This window comes from Zootermopsis nevadensis, unplaced genomic scaffold, assembly GCF_977971745.1.
Source record: "Zootermopsis nevadensis isolate Lab colony 2312 unplaced genomic scaffold, Znev_1.0 Znev_ptg000031l, whole genome shotgun sequence".
Lineage (NCBI taxonomy): Eukaryota > Metazoa > Arthropoda > Insecta > Blattodea > Termopsidae > Zootermopsis > Zootermopsis nevadensis.
In genome coordinates, this window is record NW_028259163.1 from 4,922,688 (window position 1) to 4,943,197 (window position 20,510).

Sequence of the window (20,510 nt, forward strand, 5' to 3'; positions counted from 1 at the left end):
TGAAACAAATGAACAACTGAGGATTGATTCTAGGCGCGTATAGAATTTCCCTCTTATCCGCCACAACTATTCAGGTCAACTGTACCGCCTGGTTCAGTGGGTAACGAACACAATTCCCCACCCCGCTATTAATGATAACTGTTAAGGTTAAAATACACCTTTCTGAATCCAGAGAACTAAAAGTGTGGAGAATTTAATGTTCTATTGACCATTTTATATCACTAATGAATCGCACACAAGTTCTTAGGATAAATATTAACATATAAAACATTTACTCGTCATAAATTAAAACATTCTGATTAAAGTATTACGATTTTTTGTTTTTAGAATGAGGATTAAACCGGCATGTTAAAACACGTACAAATTTAATTACTGTCCAAGACGGAAGTGAAATCTTACATAAAACCGTACCAAAGTGTATACGTTAACCTAAAAGAGATTGGCTTTCTTTAAAATTAAGAAATATGTGATACTCTAAGCTCTGTATTTTCTAGAATTCTGCTCGACCTATAAATTTGTATTTAAATTTTTAAGGATACGAAAATTTTATTTCTAGACAGCAGGCACAACTTAAGCATCTTTTTCTAACTCTGTACTCAATTTATGTTGTTTTTATATTGTAATATTTACGGGGTTTTATCAACTACTGAATTACATGCATAGCCTGGTTCGAGATGGTATGGGATTATCTTGAATGTTCAATAAAAGACACAGCTTGGAGTATGGCCTCTCAAAGTAAAGTTATCGTAGATATGCGTGTGCAGTTGAATCATTCTGAGTCCTTTGAGGGTGTAAAAATACATATAAAACATTTTGACATGTGCACTTAAGTTTGAAGTAGACTTTCGCATTTCAGTACGAGATAGATAAACACTAATACGAACATATGGGACAAATGTTCGTCTGGGTTGGTGACACCGTATGGGCTTGCAAAGAGATACCAACGTTTCGAGAGAAAAAAACAACATAACATCGAAATATTTACGGCCGTGAGAACCTCAAATCACTCATAAAGGTTACAGCAACCTGATATATCAAATTTAATAAGTGCTTAGACATTTTTGATGGAATATGTAGATGTTTAAATTTGAATAAAATTAAATCTAATTTAGACTGACAGTAAAAATGGCTGTCTTATAAAATATTGTACCCTATACTACTGCAGACATTGAAGATGTTAGACAACAAGGTGTTTCGAAAAATACTTTAGGCCTAAGAGTGATAACAAACAGGAATTCAACCTTGATCGGATACGGTAATACTTCTGGATCATCTCCAGACACAACTGTGTTGTCTACTATTTCATCTCTGACCGATGTAAACATCAAAAGCATCACTTCAAACAATAAAGTTGATCCATTATATGAAAATATCTGGACACGACCTCCAAAAAAACTACACTACGAAAAATTGTAATTGAGTTTTAAATTTAATATAATTTTATACCTGATGATGGTTTAATAAAACCGAAACATGTTGTAACTGTTCCAATTGTAAATCGATTATTCGATACGGAACACAGAATGATATTTTAATTATTTTAATTATCTTATTTTAAATACATTGTGATTTGACGGAATAACCAAATAATTTAATTCTAATTTAATAAATCACAATATGACGCAACTACACTATCTTAACAAACAGGAAGTTAGATAAAATTATATAATGAGGATTTTCATGGTTTGTACTCTACCAAATATTATCAAGATGCTCAAATACACGAGGATAATATGAGTCGGGGTTTACCACACATGTGAAACACTAGAAATGTTCATAAAACTGATTGGAAGACGTGGGTATAGATGAGAAGTATAATATTAAAGTAAATCTTAGGGAAGTATTGTGGGATATTTTGGATAGATTGATATTTTTTTTGGATAGAGCCCACATTTAAGAACATCTTACGTACTGTAAGAGTTTTAAAGACAATTTTGAATAGGTATGTCGAAGTAATTATCTTTATAATACTAGGTTGTTCTCATAATAACAAAAATATGCACTAATTTTAATACGTTACATATAATCTATTTCATTCTTACCTTAAGTAACAAACGCCCATGGGAGTTTAATACGATTTACCCAGAAACATAATTATGAATGTCCCCGACCTATAATGACATAGCAGAGACAATTTGCCTTGAGTTGATTTATATAAAATCCTACACAATTTTTATGGTGGAGTCTTGTCTCACTGTCTTTGTTCCATGCGACATTACATCCCACACAAAAATCTGTAGCAACATTGTGATTAGTGCTGAGTGACGTCACTAGTTGATTCGTTATATCAACCACTAAGATTTTATTAATGATGACAAATGGTAAATTTTGGTACTATAATTAATAGTGTGCTTAATGTAAGATTTCACCTCGTGGTCGATTCGTTTTGTTTACTAAAAAGAATACGTCATTATAAAAATACATTAACAAATATTGGTAGATTATTTAACGATGATGTTACTATCTCGGATTAATCATATTTAAATTCATAAAATTTGTAGCACAAACATAACAAGGATGATCATGAATAAAACCATGGATTTATGTCTTACATTACTCATTTGAATAAAAATCTTCTTGGATATTATCCATCGTCTAGTCAATAAAATATAAAACGACTTTTCGGAGATGGGGCTCTATCTCCGTCTTCAGGTTAGAGCCCCATCTCCGAAACGTCGTTTTATATTTTATTGATTAGACGATGGATAATATCCAAGAAGATTTTTATTCAAATGACTCATCACCATCGTCAAGAACTTTTAGATTTGATCTTACATTACTGTTTAAACTTTTTTTAAAAAAATTAAATATAATTTCCACGATATCTCTCAAATCTTACACGAGCAACTTAATAATCTCTTATTCACTAATTGAATAAAAATTTTCTTGGATATTATCCATCGTCTAGTAAATATAAAACGTAAAACGACGTTTCGGAGATGGGACTCTATCTCCGTGTTCAGGTTCCTACACAGTTGGGCCCACTAGATAGAGCTAATCCCTATCTCCGTCGAATAAAAATTTCCTTGGATATTATCCATCGTCTAGTAAATATAAAACGTAAAACGACGTTTCGGAGATGGGACTCTATCTCCGTGTTCAGGTTCCTACACAGTTAGGCCCACTAGATAGAGCTAATCCCTATCTCCGGACTATTTATTGGTCCGGAGATAGGGATTAGCTCTATCTAGTGGGCCCAACTGTGTAGGATCCTGAAGACGGAGATAGAGTCCCATCTCCGAAACGTCGTTTTACGTTTTATATTTACTAGACGATGGATAACATCCAAGAATATTTTTATTCAAATGACTCATCACCATCTGATTTGATTTAATCTTACATTACTGTTTAAACTTTTTTTTAAAAAATTAAATACAATTTCCACGATATCTCTCATATCTTGCACGAGCAACCTAATAATCTCTTATTCACTAGCTCAAACTGTCCATAAAATTCCTGAAGACGGATTTGAGGTTTTGAAGGCGGTGAGTCTGAAGATGTCTGTTCTAGCGCCGTGTAGTCTTGAAGAACTTTAACCGACGTTTCAGAGATCAATGAATTGCGATGATGGAGGCATCAAGGACCTCTGAAACTCTAGTAAACTTCTACGAGATTTCATGACGCTGTAACTCAGAAGACAGGCGTCTTTGTAAAGACGATTAATTCTCCACTTCAAGTCACTAAGACAAAGCGTTAAAATTATCGTTACAGTAAGAAGCTGTTACTAATTTAACCCTTTAATATCTCTAATGTTACTGCCATTGTATGAAGGGCTGGAGGCAATTTACTTGTGTGAGGTTCTAATGCCTGACATAACAAACATGATAAATTATGTTCAGAGGTAATCCGATGTCAGAGCTGGCGTTACAATGTTGTGCTCTGAAGATGACTGGAAAGAAACCCGGAAGAATAACAACATCTAATATTTTTTTTAGCATTTCTTTCAAAGTACTAACTTAAGACTGTGTCTGTCTTACGTCTAGTGGCTGTAACAATTTCAGTTACCGATGTTCTGAAGTCAGGTAAGTATTAAGCATCAAGCACTTTCCCAAGCCGTGTTCTGCAAAACTTCGCCCATATTTTGAAGGCAATAAACATATCTGAGACGCAAATCAATTTATACCAGTCTACACAGCGCAACATTCCAGAAGACAGTTATATTAACAAACTTCGTAGCTTTAATAGGTGATATAACTTTCTTTGAGAAGAAAATACACGTAGTTAAACAAAATCGTTAAATTATAGATCACAAGAAGTTTTTACATAACACGAATGTTACAACATAGAAATATAAAATTTTTACCTCTTAATGTTATTTAAGAATCCAGTCCGTACCTCAAAGAAAACACAACACTTGACTAATACAAAGATCAACTGGTAAACTCTTTTTAAATTTAAAACCGTTACGATAAACAAACAGAAAATAAGGAGCTAGTGATTGTGAAAGCAGATGGTACATACAGTTACCATTAAGTTTCAAACAGTTAATCATCAATTCGACAAATCAATTTCTATCTGTAGTTCACAATTTTTGTTAATGCTAATTTGGTATTTTATCTGTCCGTCTATAATATTTCAGTCTACATGTATTGTGGTATTTTGTTCATTTATCCTATGTAAGTCTTGTAAATTATTACGAATATACTGTGATAATACCAAAAATATAGAGACTATATAATCCTCCGAAACGTCGATAACTATATACGGGCTACAATCTACAAGAAACAAATTAAACTTTCAACTGCCTGGCAATTTCAAAAATCACATCTTCATATTTATGTTTTAAACAGTTTCAAATATTTTATCCCAGTAATTTAAATTGTAGATTTGTTTTTGTATTTATTATCTAGTCTTATTTAGCACAAAACCGATTTATGAGAACTAACGTGTAACATAATTCTATATTCTATTTTCTTGAAATGTATTAATTAATGCCATCTTTAGTGGCTATTAGTCGTTGATTCCGTCAAGAGGTTCAACTTCTCCATGAATCCAATCCACATTTTTTCATATTACGTTTTTTATAAATTTTATTTCAAGGAAACTGACAAAAATATTTAAATATATAACGGGATAATTCCTGCACCAAACAATAAATACCAAGGCACTGAGCAGACACTTTTTCTGTGCCTAGGTGATGTCAAAACACCTGCTTCAGGCAGGTGTAGGAAGCATTTACTTCGTTAAATTTACTAATAAGAGAGAGCACTTGTACGTTATAAGATATGTGTAGTGAGACGAACCAGACCTTGTTTTCCACCTTAATGATCTTGATTTGATTTCTATAGCGAAAAAAGTTGACAAACACCTTGTTGGTCTTGTTAAAGTTAACTAAACATTACTTGTAATAAAGTGTTCTAGCAAAATATTAGGGCCGAATTACTTCTTATCTCTTGTTAGTTTGGAGTATAGGTACAAAGATATTTCACCCAAATAAGGCCTAAATTTGGCAGAATTTTAAATAATCCTTTGTATACTCTAAACTGATATGTCATCTTGGCCTCGCCCTGATGATGGAGGCATTAAGCATCTCCGAAACATCGGTAAACTTCGACTACAAATCGCAAAATCCCATAAGACAGTCATAATTTTGTTATTGTTTTTTTTGCATTTATTTCTCCTCATTTAATAAAATCTACTGGTAAGCATATATACCAAATTCTTTAAAATAAATTCTGAGTTTTCCGAAATGATTCATTTATCGGATTCATATAATTATCAGCGTAAACAGTGATTAGTTATTTAAACAGCATCAACTAATTGATATTTTGTATGGTTATGGTTTGTTTTCTTGGCGGTACGTACCGAATACGTATTTAGATACTATTAAGACGATATTCGGCTTTAAAACCCGCCAAAATTTCTCTAGACCTATCTTTAACAAAAGGACGAACGGGCACTGCCTGAGGACCTTCGTAGCCTCAGATCAAAATTTAAGACCCTCCCCCTTTAAAAAAGTAGTGCCAATATCTGTCCACCAACGTTATACTCTCTCTCTCTCTTTACTGGTTTTAAAGGGTTAAACATCTTTGAGTCAATATTATAATTGCAAATCCCACTTAAGTCGTTTGATTAATAACTGTACATTAAGTGATTACTTTCATCTCCTGTACATAACACTGGTTCCTGTAGCAAGATCTTCACAGCACACAGATAACTAACTGACAGTCTTTCCACCTCATAAGTCGTGACCCCAGAAATTCCATCCACATAAGCAATCCAGCTACCTGTCACTTAACGTATTATTTCCAAGTCATTCATTAACGGATCTCTTATATAATTAATTAAACACGATACCCGAGGCTATTAAAGAGTATAAGTGCTAATGAACATCAAATCATAACTGTTGATAAATATCCGGGGGACAAATGTTTATAATAAAGTCACGTGTTAACAGTACTTCTGTTTCATTATTTCGTGTGGTGTGGTCTACTTTATACACATGTGATGGCAGATTGATTAATGGGGTCCTTGCTTCAAAACCAGATTTTCTGTATACTGATTGGTCTTCGTGATAAGAAGCCTATATAAAATACAAGCTGTGTTTATCTCTTCCTGTTAGTTATAATGCGCATTGTTTGTTTATCAATCAATCATCATAAGTATTACCAACATAAAGTAACATTTCCATCGTCACAGTAAAGTCATCTTGATAGATCTTATACTCATCTTATCAATATCACCAAATCAGACCTCCCGTGGTGATTGTGATCTCGTGTTAAGCCGTTGTAAGATCTGCCGGCAACCATCAATTTAAATTTCATCATGTCAACCGGGGAATAAGCCGTTATCTGGGCCACTGTGTGTTCCCAAATAAACTTAAGTCAGTGGTCACACCTGGAGATATAAACACAGATCAAATAACACACAAACTATTAAATTTCTCTCGCGGTGTACGAAGGTAAATTTACTCGTATATAATAACCATACCACAACATAACTCAACTATATCCACGATGGATTATGAAACCATATGAACACGTGTATCATAATTTCGGAGATAAATACTGCTCCCATCTTCAAGGTTATTTTGACCTTGTCAGTATATCAAGGTGAATAGTAGCATCACGCCCCGTCTGCTTTGCCCTTGGGGAAAACAGAACGGTACCGTTTGGACACGAGGCTAGGTAGACCCCCAGAACCAGTCTGAAAGCGGTTGCTAAAAGAACCGACTTAGCTGCTCTGGGTAGCAAGATCAAAAACGTTTATTAAAAAATACCTCAAAATTTTACTGTTTTGTTGTAACAAAACCCCTTAATGTCCAGTGGTAATTAAATGTAACACGTGTTTTAATAATCAACAAATCTTCATTATGTATTTATTTGTTCCGTATATGATTCTTAGCGTAAACAGGGATTAGTTCCTTAAACAGCACAACCAATTATTCTTCGCAATGGTAAAGTGTTGTGTTTTCTTTGAGGTACGGACTGAATTCTTAAATATTACTACGACGAGCTACGACTACAAAGTGTTAAATCCATGCTTACAGACGTTACGAAAGAAATGTACGCATGTAGCTTTCATGAGTGAGGTTTTAAATGCTTAAGAAACAGGTTGGAAATCGTGAAGAAAAGAGAAAACTGCAAAGGCAAAGGTGAAGAAGGAAGGATACTAATGAAATATATCTAAGAAGTTTATTTATCTGACTTAGGACAGGGGCAGCTGGCGGTCTCTTTTGAATACGTTCATACATCTTCAAGTTCTATAAAACGGAGGTAAATTTCATAACTAACTGAGTGTAATTTCTCATAAGAAAGATTGTGCTCTATAGAGTTAAATAATTTAAGATACTTTACATATAATGTTTCGTAGAATCAAATACGTTAGATTGATATCATCTATACGTGATTTGTGTGTACTAAAATGGCGGTAAGGTTATAAGGATAAGTAGAAGACCTTGGGCATGATCTGACTGCATGTTTCACCTGTAATATCACGTACAGTAAAGTTGGTCCATATGCAAATTTCCATCTGCATCATTTGCGTATTTCTTAATTAATGCACCGAAGGCAGTCAACTATCATAGTATGTTAATAATACGAGTCTCACATTTGAATAACGTGAGTTGATTTCTGTGATAAACACTGTTTATATGTTGATTGTACTGTGAAGATGTTTTTTAATTCTTGTGTTACGCACGTATGTAATATTTCATTGGCGGACGGACAGACAGACGAACGTGTACAGCATAAGATCACAAACTTTATCTGCAACTGCTCATCAGTACATACTGCACTATATTTAGAACGAAATTGCTATATATTTAAATAAATATATTTAAATACTAACTACGTTTATTAGTACTTATGCCGTTATTGGTTTAGGTCGGAATAAAAATGGAAGGGAACTGTTACATAACGGAAAAATACAGACTCCCTGAGCTTATTAATTTATTTCATTTATTTATGCCGATGAACCTGATCATACATGCGGAATGTTATTTGAACTATCTAAAAGCATACGACGTTGTACAGCGATCAGACATTGGGTTTAAACACTTTGTAATTAAACATACGTCTACTTATTCTGTACACACACACATCTACATAGAATATATAAATACATAATAATTGGGGATTCCGGTTTGGAGTCTAGGACCAGACGGCGACTACCTAGTCACTGCATGAGGATCTTCCTGGCTTTTGTCAGTCCGCGTAAGACGCAACAGCTTAATTTCTCGTCTAATTTATCAGTCATACGCGACCATAATGATTTTTTAAGATACATAACTTTTTATGTCTCTCCAGAATTAATCTACATTCACGCCTATGTATTGGCACATAAGCACATACATGCATAATAGGTCGGTAAGGATAAATCCGCGGTTAGTAACAGTGTCAATAAATCCGCGGTTAATAACAGTGCCGATAAATCCGCGGTTAGTAACTGTGCCGATAAAACTGCGGTTAGCAACAGTGCCGATAAATCCGCGGTTACTAATTGTGCCGATAAATCCGCGGTTAGTAACTGTGCCGATAAATCCGCGGTTAGTAACAGTGCCAATAAATCCGCGGTTAGCAACAGTGCCGATAAATCCGCGGTTACTAATTGTGCCGATAAATCCGCGGTTAGTAACTCTGCCGATAAATCCGCGGTTGGTAACTGTGTCGATAAATCCGCAGTTAGTAACTGTGCCGATAAAACTGCGGTTAGCAACAGTGCCGATAAATCCGCGGTTACTAACTGTGCCGATAAATCCGCAGTTAGTAACTGTGCCGATAAATCCGCGGTTACTAACTGTGCCGATAAATCCGCGCTTAGTAACAGTGCCGACAAATCGACGGTTACTAACTGTGCCGATAAAAGAGAAAGACATTCGATAATATGATCTGTGACGCCAAGAAATATCCCTTCTTTTAGTGCCCTAGGTATGTATTTCGTACACAAAACTAATAACATAATGCACCCGTGTTGTACGTAAGTCAGTATTACATGAACCATCATACGCTAACCAAAACACGCCCAAGAAACATTTCGGGGCCTTAAACAATAGTAGGCACTGCCTGTTTGCTTCTTTTACCTTGAGAATTATTTAAAAATATTAATTCGAAAACACTTGCTGCTGGCGCTACCTATTGTACCAGCAGGTGATAAGGAAGTCTGGTGACGAATGCATTATCTGGAGGGAACCTTGCTCACCTTAAACTCGACACGACATACATATGTAATTTTTGGCAACGATGTGTGTCATTTTTTTTATTTAATCCAATGTCCACAAAACATCGAAAGAAATTCTGAGAAAAGCTAGTAAAGACCACGTCTAAGTTAACAGAATGAATTATACATTACTCCGCGTTGAAAAACCGTTAGAGTTCAAATGTAAAAGCTTTTGTGTCTTTATTCCGTATACAACCTTATTTATTTCGCTTATTTTTAATCTGCCTTCTTCAAAACACACTAACACACACCAACGACAATGAAAGACATAACCGTGCAACGTTTTCAGTTACCTGAACGTATTCCGCTTAAACAGAGCGTAATTGAACAATAAATAGACTTATCTCTCTACTCCCCCCATTTCCGAAAGCCTAACCTTCTTTTTAACGGAAGGACGAACGGGCATTGCATCGGAACCTTCATGAACACAAATTTACCTCTGTTCTTTCCGTTATGTTGTGTCTCTCACTTTTCTCCATCCATTTATCTTCTCTCTCATTCAAAAATCATTAAAATGTGTATTATATAATACAGACGATTTTCAGGTAATTTCGTGTTTGTTAACCAGTGTTATGGCGAAGTTCTAAATGTAAATCACTTTATATTTGAGGCAAGGAATAAAAACGTGTGAATATAAATAATTTGTACATAACATATTAACTGCCAGAATAAATAAGTTATTTCCCACCGTCTTTTTTTAAAATTTGATTTATGTTCATAATTTCAATAGCATTGATTCCAAAGTTTGAAAACGTCTTCCTGACTCCACCTTATTTATATAATGCACCGGTAAACTGAAAAATGTGTTGACTGGCCAACAGTAAATCCAAAACAATTTTTTTTAAAAAAAAGTTAAAAATAAACGTGTGTTGAGATATCAGTGCCAGAATTTTAAAAAAAATAAGCATTTTCTGATAAAAATAAAATTATAAAATACCAGAAGGACATAAACCACTCATATTGTATATTTTAAACACCAATATCATTATTAAATGAATTCTGCTGCAGTTAAGTTATGGCAATAAATGTTTGCCTAAGTCTTCAAAGACTAACCTGACCTGAACTGGATTATTCTTTACCAAACCATCTCAGGTAGACGAAGAATCAGTACGATTACATAATCCCTTCGCAGTCCACTGCGCAGACATTAATAAATATTTTTTTTTAAAAAAAAACGTTGGGTCTCATGACACAAAAAGATTTTAACGTCAGCATCAAATCCGCATTTACACTTCTCCTTTGTTTCGTGAACCAAAATTCTAGGTCGTCTTTTACAGGTCAAAATGAAAAGGTCATTTGACATTTTGTAACAAAAGAAAGGGTTTGGTTATGGAGGGTTGAACACTGGAATTACCTACTTTAGATTTGATATGTAACACAGCATCCTTTACGAAGGGTGAATTACAAACAGATACGCTGAAACTACCGACTTAAACAAGTAGGGCACCTTAGTTATATATATAATTTAATCAACCTTTAATATTATAAAGATTGTAATTTAAAATATCACTCTGTATAAAGTGTTAGAATGTTTCAGAATCTCCTCTCCATAAATAATTTTATTCTGCAGAATATCTAATGCAGATACGTCTTCTGGGATGTAAGATTCTTAAAATTTTTTTGAAATTACGTTCTAGGGCGAAAAGTATGCTGAATCTACACACATTCATACCACTAATATACAAATACCGTGACAAAGTTATGGTATACCATTTACAAAAAAACATTGGTCCCTTAAACCATAATTTCGACAGAGTTTTGGGGAATATTATAAACTACGCCAAAATGATCTCACAAAGAAAATCCCGTTTATAAAAAGTTCTGAAAATATTTTTTAAAAATATTATTTAATAACGGCTGTTTCATTTATTCATGTCCGAACAGGAAACATTCTAACGGTCGATATATTTACTTTAGTTAGTAGGTATATAAATAAGGGTCTGATTAAGAATTCAAGGGGTTGAGTAGTGGAAAAGGGTGCTTTTAAAATCGTCACACCTGATGGATTAAATAAACTCAGAAGAGGTAGTTTAGCCTGCCCATAAATATTCACTTTAAGCATTTGTGACCTGCTCTATTTGAGAGCCATGTATTGCACATTATTTTAAGATGCTGTTCCTCATTATGAATTCTAACCCTGACAGAAACTCGTGCGGGGTTTTTGTACAGGTACACCCAAACCCCTTCAACCCTTCATGTCTTGTATAATTAAGAGTCCACGCCTAAACCACGGCATTTTGCGTTATGTTCAGAATCTACTTGCAGCTGCATTGTGGTTCAGGTATATCTGTTTATAATGTATTAATGCGTAAATTTAATGCAAGTAAGGTACGCTTTGTAAGCTCACTTGCCTTCCGTTCCAGAATTATGATTACAAACTGAATATGAGGCCGACCTCTAGAAGTGTTTCTAAACTATGTTAGAAACATCTCAACGGCAAAAGCACTGTAAGATGTTCGGGATTATGTACGTAAATAAATAATATATGTTATGTGCAGTTAGGAGCCACGGTGGTCTAGCGGTTAGAACGCTGGCCTTGTAATCCTGGGGTCTCGGGTTAGATTCCCGGTGGTGCCCGAATTTATAACTTGTGTTGGGCAAGGCCGTGGTCTAGGCAACACGGAGTTTTCCTCCGGGGCTTCCCCGGTTTCTCCGTGGCATCCCAACAATTACTCCATTCACACACAGAAGAAGGCAATGGCAAACCACTTCTGGATCATCTGCCAAGAACGTATATGAACAGGTCCCAGTCCGAGAAAAGGATGGAAGGATCCTGTTCATATGGACCTGTCGTCACACAGAACACTAAATAATAATAAGATGAGGTGGTCTAGCGGTTAGAACGCTGGCCTTGTAATCCTGGGGTCTCGGGTTCGATTCCCGGCGGTGCCCGAATTTATAACTTGTGTTGGGCAAGGCCGTGGTCTAGGCAACACGGAGTTTTCCTCCGTGGCATCCCAACAATTACTCCATTCACACACAGAAGAAGGCAATGGCAAACCACTTCTGGATCATCTGCCAAGAACGTGTATGAACAGGTCCCAGTCCGAGAAAAGGATGGAAGGATCCTGTTCATATGGACCTGTCGTCAGACAGAACACTAAATAATAATGTGCAGTTACATTTTGTTGTAAAATTTAAAATTAACGCCCCGAAAGTAATAGATACGAAGCAAAATAATTTTTAAATTAATTTATTATCATCGTTCACGTCAAAATATGGACTGACCAGCTTAATAACTCGAAAATATTTTATCACAATTTTAAGATGGATGTCGTAAAACAGAAAATAGCACACAATTAAATGTTGCATAAAAATTCTAACTCCGCCTTCTGAAAGAATTTGACCTTTGTAAGTTGCCGAGAAATTAATCTCTCGGAGATCCCGAAACGCAATTTTTCCTGATCTTTGACCTCTAAATAGATGGAGATTTCCCCACCCAATCACCTCGGGGCGCAGAAACGCATTCAAGTGTTTAAGTTAAGTGCCTACTATTGGTGTCCGATTTTGACCGAAACTTGAACGTACAGACAAATTCTAAAATACGTTACGTCTTTCTGTTTATGTTAAACAAGCTTTAACGGCGAGTAAACGCAATAAAATCCACTCGGAAAACAAATCTTGTCAGTCCTCGTACGGAACCCAGCGTTTCGGATACCTTATCCGCATCCATCATCAGGAGAATTGTATCATCATTCCTTGATAATATTATTCACCTGAAGATGGAGGCGGATAAGGTCTCCGAAACGCTGAGCACCTATCTTGAATTGATAGGTTTGTTGCCTGATATTATTTTAAAAAGTACATAACGTATTATAATTCTTTTAACATTACCAAAAATTTTATGTTTTCTACCGCCAGACTTTATCAAGTATCTAAGTTATTGAAGACAAATAATTTGTCCCTCACAACTTTGAAACCTGTAACTTATTTTATTAAAGTAGTGATTAAAATCGAATCATATCGAATTTCAAATGTATATTGTAGAGACACTGTATCTACAAAATCTACTGAAAATAAAATTACCTCTGTTGATCCAAGACGTACATTTATAAGTTACATAATCTTTATACATACCACGACAATATTTTTTTTATATTTAAGTTACACACTGAATATAGTCTTGTAAGCCCGAAACATTTATTGCAAACATAATCACGTTACTAAGTTATGCAGTCGACATACACACACATACACATGCTTAGTATTGCATTCATCCTATCGTGTTTATCACACTTCTGTCTTAATGAACGTTGTTCTAAATGCAGTTTCCTCTAAAAAAAAATTATAAACATTTCTTTTCTGAAGCATTAAGACTACTGCACAGGAAGTAAATAGGTCATGGAGTGCTTTGGGGAGTGAGTGTATTGAATTCATCTAACTCATGATAAAAACCGTCAGCGAGTTTTTTTAAACACGATAACAAACTTAAGGTTTCCAAAAAGTGGATTAAATTTCTTAAAGAACTTCACGGCCCTAATAACTGGTTACATCTAGGAGTAGTACAGGCTGCAATGTTCCACAGGTTAAACGAAAGCCTTTTGGTATTTACCTAACAACGTTCTGAACAGGTTGTTATCTGTGATACGCTTCAGTTTGGTAACCAAATGTCGTTAAAGCATTTTAAAGGTATAATGAGATCTTACTCATTACGTCTGTAATGGGAGAAAAAATTATCACCTGGCATTCCAGTTAAGACTTTCCCTTCCTGAAGCATTAAGATGGCGGCGTCTCAGACATCTGCCATATCAATTTATTCCTTAAGCTATCATTAATTAAATTAATTACAAAAATAATTACCCATAAGAAATGTGTGTGATCTAAGGTTTTCTAAATCAGTGAAGTTATAAATTGCGGTCTTCATAGTTGCGTATACCGTCTAATCTTGTAGAAGTTCACCAACGTTTCACACGTACTTGCTGCCTCAATCATCAGACTACACGGTTCTACAACCCTGAGGAGAAACCTTCATAAACACCGACGTAAAAGCCTCAAATCTCACCTATAAGGCAGATAGTAAAGAAAATCTTGTCACCCCTGATTACCGTCGTCCTCAGGAATGTTCTACCACAGTAGGACCCGCATATGTACCACGTTACGTAAGGAGCATTACGTCATTAGCCCTCCAAGTGACAAATACTGGCACGCCGAAGGGTTATACTATTTCAGCGTTAACTCATCCAAGTACCTTCTGTGTTAGGGGGAGGAGAGGATTTACCTTTGTCGCCACACGCCGTATCTAAACACAGATTTTATAGACTAGCATTGACGTAAAATAAAAATTAGTTTAACTTGATTTATTTACGGTTTATTTAACCATGTCTTTAGTAACCCAGAAAATATATCAAACGACGTGATAATTAATCAACAAAGAACTGGATATTATTAATTCTTGTTTAATATAAGTAGTCATAACATAATTTGAGAGGGAGTGAGGGAGTGAGTGCCCTGATGATGGAGGCAGTATGACCTCTGAAACGTTTGTAAACATCGACCAGACTACACAGCGCAACAACCCAGAAGACAGAAATCTTCATACTCTGATGACGGAGGCAGTATGACCTCTGAAACGTTGGTTAACATCGATCAGACTACACAGCGCAACAACCCAGAAGACAGAAATCTTCATACCCTGATGACGGAGGCAGTATGACCTGTGAAACGTTGGTTAACATCGACCAGACTACACAGCGCAACAACCCAGAAGACAGAAATCATCATACTCTGATGACGGAGGCAGTATGACCTCTGAAACGTTGGTAAACATCGACCAGACTACATAGCGCAACAACCCAGAAGACAGAAATCTTCATACTCATCGCCCTGATGATGGAGGCAGTATGACCTCTGAAACGTTGGTTAACATCGACCAGACTACACAGCGCAACAACCCAGAAGACGGATATCTTCAAAATAAGAGGATTTCGAGTCTCCGGGCAAAGATTTCAGCCCAAGGCCTACAAAATACAAAGCGGGATGTACATCATTCAGATGACGAAATTAAAATAACTGATTGAAAATTATTCAACAGATTTTTGACAACTGTGGGAAATTATAGGCAAAATAGGAACGTCACTGAAGTGGTCGATTTCACGCTATTATATCTCATTATGAAAAAAAAAAGTTCGATAGATACATAAAATACTTTCCATTGCAGCTCCAAATGTACTTTTTTTGCCAACTTAATTCGAGGTCATCATCACTAAAATCATATTAAAATCAAGGAATTTCATTTTAAATATTTTTCAGTGCACAATTATTTAACGAAATAAAATTAAAAATATTTTGACTAAGTAATGTCATATTTGTAATTACCCCTGAAATAACACATCTTTACGAGTAATAAATTTACACGAAGACCAGTCAGTTACGAAAAATAACAACAGGGGAGGTATTTGAAAAAACATGCATATGCTCCTCTGGAGTACATTTTCCAATGAACTACATCTGGTAGAATATCTAGTGGAACAGTAGAAATAAAATACTTTCTTAAACACCCGGTTAATGCTCATAAGAATGCGGGTAGTTATAAGGACTTGCAGGAACACACTGAGAAATCTAATTAATGGTTTAGACTAAAGAAATTCTCTTTTATCTTAAGTGCCCTGCCCTCATATTGAGTGAGATGTGGGTACAGTGAATAGAAGCAAATTCTATGCAGGTAGGAATACGTCTGTCGGTTAAGTTAATAACCACAGTGACGTAGAGTTGTGAACGCCGAAGGACAAAACCTCCTTGAGCCTAAGAAACAAACGAACAGATAAGTTTAGTTGTCACTTTGTTTGTCTATTCGGAGAGATACGTCAAACTACTCGCTAACACGGCGGTATATTTGCGACAGAAATAGGGCATGTTAGCGCTTTAAAATAAGCCAATTTGGTATGTAAAGCAACATATGACTAGATCTAAAAGCTGAACGCTAAGAAAGAAGAAGATTGTTTAAGCTAAGCATGCAAAATTCCTCTGACCACTTCCACGTCCTTCAAGTAGAGTCCATTTAAATGATGATTTTATTAGAAAATAACTTAAGAGTAGCGCAAAAAGATGACGACTCCAAATAATCAATTTTTTCTGTTGCTAAAATTATTTATTTTTATTCATGTCAAATGGCAGGTACATAGAATTTCATCTTTCCGTTTCTAAAATTATTAAAATAGGAAAAAATAAGCCCTGTGTTATGGTCTAAGAGACAAATAGATCTATATAATAAAATTAAATAAATTATCACCATGACTGCTTTCAATAGTAAATATTTAAAACAGTTCTTTCTCTGACCAAGTCTTCAATTCTGAGAAAAAAATATTGTAAAAGGAAGTTTTAAAATGTTTTGGAAAGACGTAAGATACACGACTTGCCAGGGGGGGGGGGGTATTTTATAACAACCCCCCTCCCCCACAAAATAAAACTCATTTGGAAGATCACAGTAAAGATGGTCGAAACAGTTTTCAGTATCGGAAAAGTTCCAAGTGTCCTCGTAGGCAGAACATGAAAAATAAATAAGGAGGATACAATGGTTCAAGTACATACAAAACAAATATAAAATCACTGAAATTTTAAAATTCGGTATTTTTGAAAACCAGAAGGTTGCTACTAATATTTTAAATAAATAAAAACTATTCTACACGAATTGATTACCTTTTTATTTATATATTATTTCCTTCTTTATCTTTATCATTTTAATAATATTCTGTTCCAAAATTTATGAAATAAAATATTATAACGTGATAAGTCTTTTATGTAATATATGTTCCTCTGACGCGAAAAACTAATTTTTAAAATATTTACGTCTTGTTTTCGGTATTTGCAGTTATGTAAAGTAATACAGGCAGTGTTAAAAATTGTGAAGCACGAAGTTAATCTAAATAAGTATCAAAATTAATTTCCTTACTTAAATAAAACACAACGCGTCTCCGTTACAAATGTCGACTAGCTTATATTGTTTAAGGAAATAGCCATCGTTGACTGAGAAACATACGAAACCCACAAATAAATTGCAAAAAAGAACTGACATCTTCAACGTTACAGTCCGTCACTGAACGTGAACGTCAGCTTTCATGATGAGTGAGTTTTAATTTGTTTAAAACTGTTGATTTATGGGAGTCGTTTTAATGTTATATGGAAATCCATGTAATAACGTATTCTAAATTTATATAAACATCAACTAACTTGTTTATCTGGCCTTCTACTAGCCGACATTCTATTTTTATTAAAATATTTTAACGAAGGTTAATTGTGGTGCAACACGAAAACATTTCTCACTTTAAACCTTTCGAGGACAGAGGATAAAAAAAAGTCAATTTCCAGTTTCGGCTACTGCGGTAGACTCCAGTGTCTTAACACATATAAAGGTTTGTCCACACCGGTCGTGTTCGTGCTCGTGTGTCTCCGTACATGTCAGACGGTTTCACGAGCCCAAACAACGCGATCAAACGTATCCATGTGTTTATGCGATTCTCTACAGTGTCGGTAAAGTAGTTTTCTGTACACATCGACAAGTAACCACGAGTCTTCATGGCGAACACCAGTTAGTGTGGACGTGCCTTAACCCTCGCACGAAGTTTCAAACACCGCTGGCATTTGGAAAGGATTCTTTTTTGGTGAGACATGAGTTTGTTTCAGGGGCGAATATAAATATAACTGTCTTCTGAGATGTTAATAATTGTGGTAGCAAGGACTTCTGAAACGTCGGCCGATTTCTAAGATACTACAAGGTGCAAAACCCCAGAATTGGTAATCTTAATATCATGACAATTATTTAAGTAATATCTTGTCTTCTAAATCACCCAAGAAGTTAATTATCGTGGTTTCAGGGGCTTCGCCACAGAAAGATGTCATGTGATAGTCCAGTACTGATCTTAATTCTATCCACCCCTCTACATCTAGGTCTACCGTTTATTCATCTCCTTCTTTAAACTTTCTTGACGAAATATCTGCATGCCTTTGTCAAATCCATCATTTGGTTAACGATGTTTAATGAAATAATCGCTGTTTAAACCTATAATCACATGAAACTGTTATGTAAAATTTGTGTACATTTAATTGCATTAGGCATGTGGTCTTGGGGCAATCTTTACCTCCATTGCTTAGGACTGCCCCAAAAAGTTTCATAACACGTCCTTTCTTGCTTTGTTGAATAAAAATAATTGTTTACTCTTTCCTTACGATAAATGTAGATATGATATCTAACTTTTAAATTATCAGTATTAAATTAGATTCTATCCTGGGTGATGATATCATGCAGATGTAGAATTTATTTCCGACGTTTCGGTAGATACAGATAGTAAGGTCATGAAACGTCAACAATAAAGTCTACAATTATACTGTCCGTCGCCCAGAAAAAATATCCACATTGCCATTTGATCAACGTTAAACTACAATATACCTATTAAGCAAATATTGGTATCACTGATGATTTATCGGGGATAATTTTCTGTTAAGTAATACCGGGCTTTAAGGTAAAATATTTATGTGTGAGTTGTTATAACATCCACGTTAGAATATATTTAAATTTACACTACATTAACTATTATTAAATTTTTAATTAAAGTGAGAGAAATAATAATCTATTATTTGTTTAAAAACAATTTTGAATTTTAAAATTGATATTTGCTTTGTGGTAACAATCCACTTAAACAAAAGACTGTTTATATCTTAATTTATATCTTAATTGCGTCATGTTTGTGTTTTATTGATACAATATTTTATTTTCCGTCTATACACAAACTTAAAATAATGTTTAAAATTACTTAAAATTATAACATTCTCAGTAGATACTGTATCTTGTTACATTTTATATTGACGACATGTTTCGATGTGTATTACATCATCATCAGGTCTATCAATTTTAAAAACTGTTGCACATCACTTACAACCCGGTATGTTTTACTACTTTTTACTACTATTTATTATGATTCTTTTACATTCTATTACGTTATATTACGTAATAACTCTTTAAATTAGTAAATTATTATATTTCCTATGTCAATATCCAAAATCACGATTTAAAAATTAATTTTACAGATATAAAACATCCAAGCACAACCTCCAAATTTAAAGGAAGAGACGTAAAATCAAACAAATCAATATACGCAACGCAAAATGTGCAACATTTTTTAAAATTGATAGACCTGATGATGATGTAATACACATCGAAACATGTCGTCAATATAAAATGTAACAAGATACAGTATCTACTGAGAATGTTATAATTTTAAGTAATTTTAAACAACATTATTTTAAGTTTGTGTATAGACGGAAAATAAAATATTGTATCAAAAGACTGTTTACCCATCGGTGGCCTACAGTGTACATTCACTTCTACACAACGCAGCAAAGCAGATGTTTTTATGTGTTAATGATTTGTATCATTTATAATTAGGCAAAGATAATTAATCACTTAAAATTTTTATACGCAAATTATTCGAATATTATCATGTATATTCACTCTATAATTTAGGGAGGCAAATTTCTTTGAGAACAGAATCCAACCGTGGGATTTTGTGAAAACTGTGACGAACCTTGTGAGTTCCACGAGTACAGACCGTCTGTGTAACTATCAGCTTTCAACATCGTGGCTAGTCGCGTATTCTGACAACACACGCCTTTAATCTCTTCCGGGGAATTAAACGTTTGATCTGTTATGTACAAAATAGCATCGGGACAGGTTTATTTCCGAGACCTTCGGTTTCTCCCCGTCAGAGTAATTCCACAGCAACCCCAAATTCACTCATGAACCATCAATGGTCCCGTCAGCGTCCGAATTTCCACATAAACTCATTTAATCAGACTCGTGGAATGACGATGTTTATAAACAACTGTAGACACTAATTGCATTCTAAGTCTGTGCTTGTTTT

At 34.7% G+C, this 20,510-nt stretch overlaps 1 protein-coding gene across 2 annotated transcripts in view; it reads right to left on the bottom strand.

Annotated features, from left to right (window-relative positions):
• LOC110834443 (kielin/chordin-like protein) overlaps window positions 1-20,510 on the bottom strand; it is a 356,749-nt gene that overhangs the window by 224,291 nt on the left and 111,948 nt on the right. The gene's annotated exons all lie outside the window — the stretch shown is intronic.